Below are 12955 nucleotides of genomic sequence, written 5' to 3' on the forward strand. Positions count from 1 at the left end.
TTAACAGTGAGTAGCTGAAACTTTTTCCTCTTAGATCAGGAATAATACAAGAATGCCCATTCTTGCCATTTCTGGCAAGTATTTGCACAGTACTGCAAGTCCAACAAGAAAAATAAATGAAAAGATTCCAAATAGGAAAGGAAGAAGTGAAATCATCTCTGTTTGCAGATGACATGATTTTGTACATAGAAAATCCTAAAGATTCCACTAAAAAGCTATTAGAACTAATAAATGGATTCAGTAAAGTTGCAAAAGAAAAATCAACATACAAAAATCTATATGCTGCCAATAAACAATTTGAAAAAAAATTAAGGAAATGATCCCATTTACAACATCAAAAAAGAGTAAGATACTTAGGAATAATTTTAACCAATAGGTGAAACATCTATACATTAAAAACTATCAAACATTGATGAGATATCAAACATTGATGAGGTGAATAAGACACAAATAAATGGAAAAATATCCCATGTTCATGGACTGGAAGAAATAATATTAAAAATTTTATAATACCCAAGGCTATCTACAGATTCATTGCAATCTCTATCAAAATTCCAATGGCATTTTTCACAGAAATAGAAAAAACAATTCTAACATTCGTATGAAACCACTAAAGACACTGAATAGTTAAAGCAATCGTGAGCAACAATGACAAAACTAGAGACATCATACTTCCTGATTTCAAATTATATTAAAACGTTGTAGTAATCAAACCGTGTGGTACTGGCTTACAAAGAGACACATAGACAAATGGAATAGAATAAATAGAGGACCCGCAAATAAACACGCAGATATATGGCCACTTAATTCTAGACAAAGGAACCAAGAATGCACAGTGTGGATAGTATTTTCAATAACTTGTGATAGAAAAAACAGATATCCACATGCGAAAGGATGAAATTTGATCCTTATCTTATACTACACACCAAAAGCAACTTCAAATGGATTAAAGACTTAAATGTAACCTGCCAGAAGAAAACATATGAGAAAAGCTCCTTATCAGTCCTCTTGGTAACAAATTTTTGAATATGACACCAAAAACATAGGCAATGAAAGCAAAAATAAACAAGTAGGACTACATAAATTTAAAAAATTCTGCATAGCAAAGAAAAAAATCAACAAAGTGAAAAGAAAAACTATGGAATGCGAGAAAATATTTGCAACACACGTATTTAATAATGGATTAATATACAAATATGTAAGGAACTTACACAACTAATAGCAAAAAAAAATTAAAAATAGGCCAAGGACCTGAATAGACATTTTTGAAGACATACAAATGACTAACAGGCATGTAAAAAGTTGCTAAAGTAACCAGTGTTGGTGAGAAAGTGGAAAAATGGGAACCCTTGTACATTGTTGATGGGAATGTAAATTAGAACAGCCATTATAATAAACAGTATGAACATTCCTCAAAAAATTCAAAATAGCACTACCATATTACCCGGCAATACCTCTGCTGGGTATATACCCAAAGAACATGAAATCAACACCTCATAGAGCTACCTGCACTTCCATGTTCATTGCAACCTTACTCACAATAGCCAAGATATAAAAACCACCTAAGTGTCTTGTCAACAGATGAATGAATACATCTATTGGTAAATGTGGTATATATATGCAGTGGAATATAATTTATCCTTCAAAAAAGAAAAAAATCCCGTCATTTATGACAACATGGATGGACCTGGAGGACCTGCTACTTGAAATAAGCCAGACACAGAAAAGCAAAGTCTGCATGATCTCACATATCTGTGAAATCTGAAAAAGTTCAAACTCATAAAAACAGAAAGTGAATATTGATTCCCTGGTCTGAGGGATAGGGAAATTTGGGTGATTTTGGTTAAAAGGTGTATATACACTTTGAATTACAAAATATGTTTTGAAATCCTAATGTACAGCACTATACGTAAAGTTAATAATAATGTATTGTACATTTTAAATTTGCTTATAAAGTAAATCTTAAGTGTTCTCATCATATACACAAACACACACAGAAAGGGTAACTATGTGAGGTGATGGATATATTAATTAGCTTGATTGTAGTGGTCATTTCACAGTGTATACATATATAAAATTATCACATTGTGCATCTCCAATATATACATTTTGTATTCGTCAATCACACCTCAGTAAAGCTAAAGAAATAAAATTTGGTGGGGTTTTATGAAACTTTTTGTGGCAGGTGATAAGAAAAACAATTATATCTTAGATATACTTCATACAAGTCAGCTTTTGTGCTCAAAGGATAGATAAAGGATAGATAAAAATTGAAAGATGTTTGTGCTGTTAAGTTGTAATCCTTTTTTCTTTTTCTTTTTTTTTCTTCGGAACAGAGTCTCTCTCTTGTCACTCAGGCTGGAGTGCAGTGACGTGATCTTGGCTCACCGCAATCTCTGTTTCCTGGGTTCAAGCAATTCTCCTACCTCAGCCTCCCGAGTACCTGGGATTACAGGCGCCTGCCACCATGCCCAGATAATTTTTGCATTTTTAGTAGAGATGGGGTTTCGCCACGTTGGCCAGGCTGGTCTCGAACTCCTGACCTCAGGTGATCCGCCCGCCTCAGCCTCCCAAAGTGCTGGGATTACAGGCGTGAGTCACTGTGCCCGGCCTGTAATCATTTTTTCTTCATAAATGCTATCATGTTGATAAGTGCTAAGTCTATCCTACTAGTGCACTGGTGCCCATATTTATGGTGCCTTGAACTTGTGCAAAGGCCATCTAGGAAGAAGGTAGTGACCAGATAGAGCCTTTGGTGCCCCACTCTGACTTCAATCTAAATACATTTGATTTTCATAAATTGACTAGTTTTTGTTCCACATAGGACATTGTTTTACAAAAGTTTTATGATAAAAGTCACATTTCCAAAGTCTGAAATCAGTGTGAGCCATAAATCCTATTACTCTTCCTAAGATAAGTCCCCCCAATAATACAGTATTATTTGAAAAAATCTGAAAGTCACTGCTTTAAGAATTGTAATTCAAAATATGGCATATCTACAGGCTTCATGTAAACACCAACCAACAAACTCTGGCCTACATAACGGAAAATTGAAGCAGAAACTTTCATTTTTAACTTCCCCGTTCCCTTTAAGCCACTTGTATAACTTCAATTTATCCGGTCTCATTTTATTCCAACACTTTCTTGCCTTGTCCTTTATCTTGTCCTCCAAATTGTTCACATAAACCGTCACCTATAACTTTAAATAGAAATCATACCTCCTCCTAAGAATAGTGTCTCAACACAGCATGCTATGGTTTAGCAGTTTTTACCAACAGCACCTCTTCTGGCATTTTAATCAAACATTTACTTAGACCTTTCTGACACAGTAATAATATTACCTTCTATGACAGACAGAATTTTGATGGAGGCTTTCCTCCCTCTATGATTAAAAATAAATAAAGGCAACACTGAAAAAAATTCAAACTATGACCTTGGAATGCTCATTTTATAAAAAAGGCTCACAAAAGATCAGAGATATTAGCTGCTAAGGAAAGAAGGTTCAACATGAAAATTCTTACAGACCAAGATAGATAAAATGATTTTTAAAGTTCAGAAAAAAGTCAATTCCCTTGTTACATTAAACTAATTAACCACATCCTGCCCCTGGCTGTCTTTGCTAATTTGAATTTTCTGGAATCTGTTGGCACAGGTTTAACATGCTGTATGGAATTGACTTGTTTCCTAATTCCTTTATACTCACACCTTCACTCTCTCATTCATTCATTCATTCATTCTACAAATACAGTATTGATTGAATAACCACTCTGTACTAGGTACAGTTTGGGCAAAGGAAACATATCAGTGGAAAAAATAAGCAAAATTCCTACCTTTACAGTGGTTGGGTAACTCTAGTGGGGAGCCAGGCTTTCTGGAGTGAGCCAGCATTGCCGGTATAAGCTCGGACAAATTACTCAGCCTCCTTTGCTTGTTTCTGTTTTTTAAAAGAGGAGGACATCAGTTTCTCCTTCACAGTTTTATATAAGAATCAAATGATTTAATACACAAAAAACACTCGTTAATAGTTCCTGGCTCATTCTGGGAGCTCAGTAATTAGGTCTCATTATTATAATTAAATGAGTAAATAGAGACTTTTTTTTAAGTGAAGATAATGCTGTGAAGAAAAACCAAGTAGGATAGGAGCTTGAGTGATTGCAGTTGGGATGGGTCCTGTTACTTAGATGAGCAGGTCAGAGCAAGTTTCTCTGAAGTAGTATCATTTGACCTGAGCTCTACAAAGAATTTGGTGATTATGCCAAATTGAAGGCCAGGAGCCAGAAGACAGCTGTACTTGTGTGTGATGAACAGACTTCTTTTGAGACTGAGTTTCGCTCTATTGCCCAGGCTGGAATACAATGGCACAACACCGTCTCACTGCAATCTCCGCCTCCCGGGTTCAAGTGATTCTCCTGTCTCAGCTTCCCGAGTAGCTGGCATCACAGGCACATGCCACCACACCTGGCTAATTTTTTTTTTTTTTTTTTTTTGTATTTTTAGTAGAGACGGGGTTTCACCAGATTGGCCAGGCTGGTCTTGAACTCCTGACCTCAAGAGATTCACCCACCTCAGCCTCCCAAAGTGCTAGGACTACAGGTGTGGGCCACTGTGTCTGGCCTGTGTGACGAACAGACTTCTACCCTGTTTTCCTATCTCCTTTGGCCATATTCTGGTGGGTAAAACAGAATGATGAAACCAAATGAAACAGAGATTGGGAAGCCAAATGAAACAGGGATTGGCTGAAAAATCAAAATTAAAAACATCATTAATAAAGTCAACAGCCAATCAAGATTTTAAAATAATAGTTTGGCATATGAATACCAAATAAAGAAATTACATGCCATTAACCTGAGAACTAGGATGAACAGATTGTGACAGATTGTATATTGCCTTAATTGATTGATCTCCAAGTTCTGTCCCTAAGACGCTGGTCCTTAGAGGTCCAATAGATGCTTAGACTTCTCCTCTGTCACAAACACCATTGGTCATATGTCCACTAGTCATAAGATTTTGTGGAAATCAAAAGATGATCCTTTTCAGATTGGAGTGAAATAAGACTAAATCATATTACTAACTCTAGGAAATTATTTTTTTTAGCTCCATGAATCACTCATTTATCATAGAGAATTTTCTATTTTGTATCATGAAGAGCAATGTCCAGACCCCACATTTTACAGGGAAGAAAACAAAACAAAACAAAACAAAACAAAAAACAAAGAAGAGATCCAGGTATCGAGAATAACGCACTGCTTTAAAATGTGAAAAACAACAAGAAATACAAAGAAAAAGAGAGTCTTATAATTTGCAAATCAAATAAATTCATTTTATTTATTTTGAAACTTGACCTAAATTAAATTTGCTTAAGATCCAAATTTTTTTTATATTCATTTTTATTTTTAATTTTTAGTTCTTGGCTATGAAAAATGACTTATTTTATTTGTTTTTATCAGAAGCATAATTTTTGATGCAATTACAATTTCTGGTATTTTCGAAGTTTATGCAATTAGACAAACTTCTTATTAGAGTAGAATTTGTTTTAATATTCTACTGTAAGTTAGCCCCCTTTCCAGCCTACCCTTTCCATGCATCTGTCACATTAGGCACAATGAAATACTCATTATCTTTTAAATGTCTGCCACCAACATTTTATTTCTCCTAGTCCTTCAATTCAACGTATCAGTAGTCAATAGCCTTTCTTTAAGGCAAAGTATCATGAATTTTAAATAGAGAAACCAGTAATGGAGAGCTCAAGTCAGAGTGAAGGAGGAAAAATGTGCCCATAAAAATATTTGTAAACTAAGGAAAGAGTGACATAAGGAGGCAATGAAAAAAATGTAGACTTAGGCAGAGTGGCTGAGTTTCTACAAGTGCTTGAATGTCAAGAAAGGTCCAGGTATGGCCGTGTAAGTGCATCTGAGGAGTGAAACTAATTGTTGGATGGAAAAGTGTCAATGGTTAGCAGAATCATGACTATAAAAATATTTTTACCCTTTGCTTTTATAAACATATAATTCTTTTAACAAACATTAGTTAGTAAAAAATTAAAGTTGCAGTGCAGTTTCCATCAGTCCTGGCACACAGCACTTGCTTAGCTCACAGGTTTCATGACCACACAGGCCTCTGTAGTGGGCCAACCTCAGTATAACAGTTCGTTTTCGTGTGTATTCATGTGTATTTCATGTGTGCATTCATGTGTATTCAGCGTGCTCAGTTTTTGCATCCCATTCCAGGGAAGATATTTGTATCAAAAGACTTCGGAACACCTTAAGAAGATTTCTTTCCTTTTTACTTGATGAAAGAGAGTTGTGTGTATCTTACTATTTTATGGGACAAGGTCAGTGTTAGGTGGGTAAGTCAAGACCCTGGAAGCTTTTTGTTAATTATTCACTGATACTGGTTAAATGTTTCCACTAAATTCCCTATAATCTACCCAAAATAAATAGTATTTTGAAAATTCTTTTTTTTCTATCATCTTTGTTCTAATACAAATAGTAAGAATTTTAAGACACTATTGTACCAAGTAGATTTTAACTCAAAATATACTGCAAACTGAAACGATTAGGCCCCAAAAGTTTGTGGGAAGCTGAAAAAGATGAATAAATTGAGAATTATTCTTAAAACTGATACTATTATATATATATATATATACATATTTGTAAAATGAACATCTCATTCACTAATTAAATGATGTAGGACTAGATGGAACAGATTGAATGTGTCTTCTTTCCAAAAATACACCTTAAACAGTGGAGTAAGAAAGTTGTGCAGCAATTCTGTCACTTTTTATTTTTCCCATTACTTTATAACTGTTTTACTCATACTTAATTCAATTGCATTTTTCTTCCTTTAATAACTCAAGTTTATTGATAGTTTTTACAAAGATTTTAACTTAATTTTTATGGAAGCAACTTCATGGTTACATTGTTATCATTTCATATAACATTTAATTAAATTTAGTAATTATAATAAAAAATTCACAAATTCACAGGTGATTGAAGATAAGCAATTATTGGTGAGCATAAAACTGGTGGTAGCTAATGGGCACAGGTAACTAGGAGTTAGTGTTCTATGGGCAGCAGTGAATCATATGATCCACTGGGAAAAAGAGAACCTCGGCCATTCTGGAAACTCAGTTAAATAGCTATTGGCCAAAATAGCAATGTTTTCTAACTCCTTGTAACATGTTTTTGCTCAAAATGATTGCATTTGTAGTGACAATTGTAGAACTGGAAAATAAATTCACTTTGATTACAAACTATTTCTGAATGTTTTCAGTACTGTTGTTGATAGTGTAGTAGAACAACATATGAATCATTATACATTTTAAATTAATTTCATAAAACCAACAAAAATTGTTTTCTTTTCTAAACTACAGAGTGGTTCAAAGTGGAAATTCTGGATTCAGATGGTTTAGGGTCAAATTTCAACTAAACCATTTACTAACTGCGACCCTGGGAAAGTTACTTAACCTCTCTGTACCTTATTCTTCAATGGCAAAACAGAGGTTAAAATGGCATTGAACTAATAGGGCCATGAAAATTAAATGATATAACACATGCATGGAGCTTAGCCTTATGCCTGGTCCAAAGTCAGAATCAGCAAATGTTAGCTACTATTCTTATTCTTTTTGTTATTATTATTTTTGTTTGTGCCTAAAATGCTAAAAAGATGACCAATTCTTTCAGAACACTTATGAAACAAATTCTGAGAAGAGTACTAGAGAAGGAATCAACTAGATCTAAGAAGAACATCCAAACGTAGGGAACATAGGGTGAAGAAATGTGGAGACTTTAATGTATTTGCAATTGGAATATTTCTTTTTGTTGCTTTTATTTCCAAACAGAAATTACATTTTTGACAGTTCTGATTTAAAGAGCCTATGAAATAAATTGATCCAATTACTAAACACTTTAATGTGAAAAAAAAACACCTCTTAGAATAAGTTTTGAAAAATATAATGAACTACTACAAATGAAAAATGAATATTCAAATGACATTTTGTATTAGTCTGTTTTCACGCTGCTGATAAAGGCATAGACAAGACTGGCAATTTACAAAAGAAAGAGGTTTAATGAACTTACAGTTCCACGTGGCTGGGGAGGTCTCACAATCATGGTGGAAGATGAAAGGCACATCTCACCTGGCGGTAGACAAGAGAAGAGTGAGAGCCAAGTGAAAGGGGTTTTCCCTTATAAAACCATCAGATTTTGAGCTCTAGGGACACGGGAATGTCTCACAATGGGACTCCTTAAAAAACAAAATCAGATTGTGTGAGACTTATTCACTACCATGAGAACAGTATAGGGGAAACTGCCACCATCATTCAATGTTGAACACACGTGTAAACAGACATCAAGACAAGAATTTTCTTAATAACAATTTTGGTAAGAAATTTGAGGAATAACTCTTAAAGTAGAAAGTATTTATAGTTTTACACTTCTCTTAAATTCTTATTTCCATTTCATTTCCCCCATAAGTAATTATATCATGACCATAGTCATAGTGATTCCATTACCTTCCACCAGGTCCCTCCCACAACACGTGGGAATTATGGGAGATAAAATACAAGATGAGATTTGAGTAGGGACAGAGCCAAACTATATCATTCTGCCCTGGCCCCTCCCAAATCTCATGTCCTCACATTTCAAAACCAATCACACCTTCCCAACAGTCCCACAAAGTCTCAACTCATTTCAGCATTAACTCAAAAGTCCATAGTCCGAAGTCTTATCTGAGACAAGGCAAGTCCCTTTCACCTATGAGCCTGTAAAATCAAAAGGAAGTTAGTTATTTCCTAGATACAATAGGGTTACAGGCATTGGGCAAATACAGCCATTCCAAATGGGAGACATTGATCAAAACAAAGGGGCTACAGGCCCCATGCAAGTCCAAAATCCATCAGGGAAGTCAAATCTTAAAGCTCCAAAATAATCTCTTTTGATTCCATTTCTCACATCCGGGTCATGTTGATGCAAGAGATGGGTTCCCATGGTCTTGGGCAGCTCTGCCCCTGTGGTTTTGCAGGGTACAGCCTCCCTCCCACCTGCTTTCATTGGCTGGCATTGAGTGTCTATGGCTTTTCCAGGTACACGGTGTAAGCTGTTGGTGGATCTACCATTCTAGGGTCTGGAGAACAGTGGCTGTCTTCTCACAGCTCCACTAAGCAGTGCCCCAGTAAGGACTCTGTGTGGGTGCTCTGAGCACACATTTCCCTTCCACACTGCCCTAGTAGAGGTTCTCCATGAGGGCCCCATCCCTGCAGTAAACTTCTGCTTGGGCATCCAGGCATTTCCATACATCCTCTGAAATCTAGGCAGAGGATCCCAAACCCCAATTTTTGACTTCTGTGCACTCACAGACTCAATATCACATGGAAGCTGCTAAGATTTTGGGCTTGCACCCTCTGAAGCCACCACCCGAGCTCTACGTTGCCACCTTTCAGCAATGGCTGGAGCAGTTGGGATTCAGGGCACCAAGACCCTAAGTTGCACACAGCACAGGTACCATTTTTTCCCCCAGGTCTCAGAACCTGTTATGGGTGGGTTTGCAGTGAAGACCTCTGACATGCCCTGGAGACATTTCCCCATTGTCTTGGGAATTAACATTTGGCTCCTTATTACTTATGCAAATTTTTGCAGCCATCTTGAATTTCTCCTCAGAAAATGGGATTTTCTTTTCTATTGCATTGTCAGGCTGCAAATTTTCCAAATTTTTATACTCTCCTTTCTTTATAACACTGAATGCCTTTAACAGCACCCAACTTACCTCTTGAATGCTTTGCTGCTTAGACATTTCTTCCACCGGATACCCTAAATCATCTCTCTCAAGTTCAAAGTTCCACAAATATCTAGGGCAGGGGAAAAATGCCACCAGTCTCTTTGTAAAACATAACAAGAGTTACATTTGCTCCAGTTCCTAACAATTTTCTCATTTCCATCTGAGACCACCTCAGCCTGGACTTTATTGTCCATAACATTATCAGCATTTTGGGCAAAACCATTCAACAAGTCTCTAGGAAATTTCAAACTTTGCCACATTTTTCTATCTTCTTCTGAGCTATCCTAACTGTTCCAACTCCTGCCTATTACCCAGTTCCAACATTGCTTCCACATTGTCAGGTATATTTTCACCAGTGCCCTGCTCTACCGGTACTAATTTACTGTATTAGTCCGTTTTCATTCTGCTGATAAAGACATACCCAAGACTGGGCAATTTACAAAAGAAAGAGGTTTTATGGACTCACAGTCCCATGTTGCTGGGGTGGCCTCACAATCATGGCAGAAGGTGAAAGGCACAGCTCACATGGTGGCAGATGAGAAGAATGAGAGCTAGGTGAAAGGAGTTTCCCCTTATAAGATCATCAGATCTCGTGAGACTTATTCACTACAATGAGACCAGTATGGGGGTAACACCACCATGATTCACTTATCTCCCACTGACTCTCTCTCACAACATGTGGGAATTATGGGAGATGCAATTCAAGATGACATTTGGGTGGTGGACACAGTCAAACTATATCCGTTTTCTACAACTTTTATAAATGCATAGCGTATTACAAATACTCTAAATTAGTCGGTGAATATTTAGCATCGTAGAATATATTCTACCTACATTTTCTGGGGAAATCAAAGTTATTTTGTTGTCATAACTCTTTTAAGCCAAATTGATTGGGTTTCATTTTTCATAAAAGATGCTTCTTTTAAGAATTGTAAATGTAGCAAATCAATAATCTTGATACTGACATTAATTTATGCCTACAACATCTAAGAGGGTATGCAGAGGAACATCTATTACCAAAAAGAAAAATAACAAAATGATTATTTATATATTGTGAAACAGAAAGGATGATTTAAAAATTTAGAAATTCGTATACATACATACAAATGCTTAAATGTTTATATTAATAGCTATATTTTCTTCTTACTCCCTGCCTCCATCTTTCACCAAATCAAATTTCTGTCTATACAGATACCAACTCCTATGAGCTTCTGGAAATCCCTTCTCTTGCTATCTGTTCTTTCTCCTTTTATTCTCCATGATTTCTTTTGTCCTTCCCACTTCTCTGTTTGTAGCTCTCATCTTTTTTCCCTTAGTAATGTCTGGTTCTTGTGACTTTGATAGTTGTTCCTGTTTCTGTCCCAGGAGTGCTACTCAGATCTATCTCTGATGAAGGATTTACATCCTTCAGCTTGGCCAGACCCCATCTAAAAGCTAGACCCCAATGAAAAACACGGGTCTTCCTGTTCTGGTATTGACCTCTTCTCTTGATACAACTTTAACATCTTTTAGGTTGGCAGTGTGTTTCCTAAAGACAACCATCCCGTTACCACTCCATCCCCTGAAACATGGATGGAGGGAGCAAAACAAGTGTCTTGGGTAAAAATAAAATCCCTTTCTATCACACTGGAGTCAATCCAATTCAGACCTGTTGCAAGCTCTACAACTGAGATGAGTCTACATGATTTTGGTTATCAGCTAACAAAGCTAAAAATGTTCCCTTTAAATGACAATGTCTAAGCTTTCAGAACCCAAAAAGAAATTATAAAAAGTTATTATCATACCTGTGTTGATACATAACACTGTATCCCATAAATGTGTACAAATATTATAAGTCAACTAAAAACAAATTTTTTCAGAGGTTCTTATTTCATAAACTGCTCACGATTTTAGTTTGGTTCTTTCAGATTTTACTGGAGGTATTAAAATTTGTAAAAATAACAACAGTCATTCAAATTAAAAATGACTCAATGACTAAAAATTCCCAATAAAGAGAGAAAGCACAAAGGGAAATTAGGAAATGTAAGAAAACTGAAATGACAAGGCTGGTTTGAGATACTTAGTGGTGAAAACCCTTAAACTCTTAAAGACACATATATTTAACCTGAGGGCAAAGAAGAAAATTTCACATACTATTGCAAGTGGCTTCCTAAGATTTTAGAAATAAGAACAATGGCAAATAATTGATATTTGGTTTGGAGCAGACATACCATAGTACCAGAAGCCATAGCAATTAGATACCTACTATCATCGGTAGTTGAAAATTCTACAGTGTCTTTCTAATTTTTAAACTTATATTTTCATTTTACTTTTCTTTTCAATCTTGAAGGTCCTTTATTGATTTTCTTATATTTCATTATTTCAAAACATAGTATGTGCTACCTTGAAGTTTGAATTTTTAAGAAATTTCCTTCAAGCATAGGTCTTAAGTATTAACATTTTTCTTGAATGGTCATATTTATTATTAGCACACAATGGTTCAATTTATTATGTTTTATACATAATTATTAAATATCAAAACTGACATTTAGGAATGTTCAAAATGCATTTCTTTTTTCTTTGAACTCTTTATTTTAGAAATTTTCAAATGCACAGAGAAGTTGAAAGAAGAGCACCAGGAATATCTTCACACCCTTTGCCTAGATTCACCAGTTGTTCCTGTTTTGGCACATTTGCTTCAGGGGTGATTAAGTATATGTAATACAGACTGGCGTTATGATTCTCAAGAGTCCCAGATTTAACATGAAATCCTACAAATAAATTGTTACTCGGGCACCCTTCTCTCTTTTTAAATTTTTTGTAGGAATTATAGACTGAAAGGACTCTCACCTCCTCAATTATTCCTGAGATGTCCTTGAAAATGTCTTGTATGCATATGAGTAAGCTCCATTGGCTATCACCTGACATTATTATCTTCCTGCCTTTACATAGCCTTCCGTGGAGAAACCAGTGGTATCCGTGAAAGCATGCAACAGAACTCCCCCAAGTCACAGGTATACCCAAAGGTACCTAACCTTGCCAATAGGCGTCAAGATCTTTGACCCAACATTTCCTTAGCATTACCCCCAGTGAAAAAAGCACTCTTCACTCACAGACTATTACTGATGTTCTGAGTTTTCTCATGTTCTTGATGCCCTGGAACCAACTGCATTTGTGAATATTTTCCTGTCCGCTCTTTCAT

Source organism: Chlorocebus sabaeus, chromosome 7, assembly GCF_047675955.1.
Source record: "Chlorocebus sabaeus isolate Y175 chromosome 7, mChlSab1.0.hap1, whole genome shotgun sequence".
Classification (NCBI taxonomy): Eukaryota; Metazoa; Chordata; class Mammalia; order Primates; family Cercopithecidae; genus Chlorocebus; species Chlorocebus sabaeus.